The sequence below is a fragment of the Athene cunicularia genome (genome assembly GCF_003259725.1).
Source record: "Athene cunicularia isolate RWA chromosome 2 unlocalized genomic scaffold, athCun1 chr2_part1, whole genome shotgun sequence".
NCBI classification, from domain to species: Eukaryota; Metazoa; Chordata; class Aves; order Strigiformes; family Strigidae; genus Athene; species Athene cunicularia.
In genome coordinates, this window is record NW_020799095.1 from 36,908,414 (window position 1) to 36,908,619 (window position 206).

Consider the following 206-nt stretch of genomic DNA (forward strand, 5'->3'; position numbering starts at 1 on the left):
CAAGCTAATACTGAAATACGAATTGCTTTTCACTTACTGCAGTTGGTTCACTTACCTTCTGGGGAAAACCCCAAAATGAGCATGAGAAATCAAGTAACCAAAATAGCTCCACTAGCAGTATATTGGGCATTACTAGAACTTATTCAAAATTACTCTGGATATTCAAGTGTCAGTAATAATTTATATTCAATAAATCAGCTAAAATA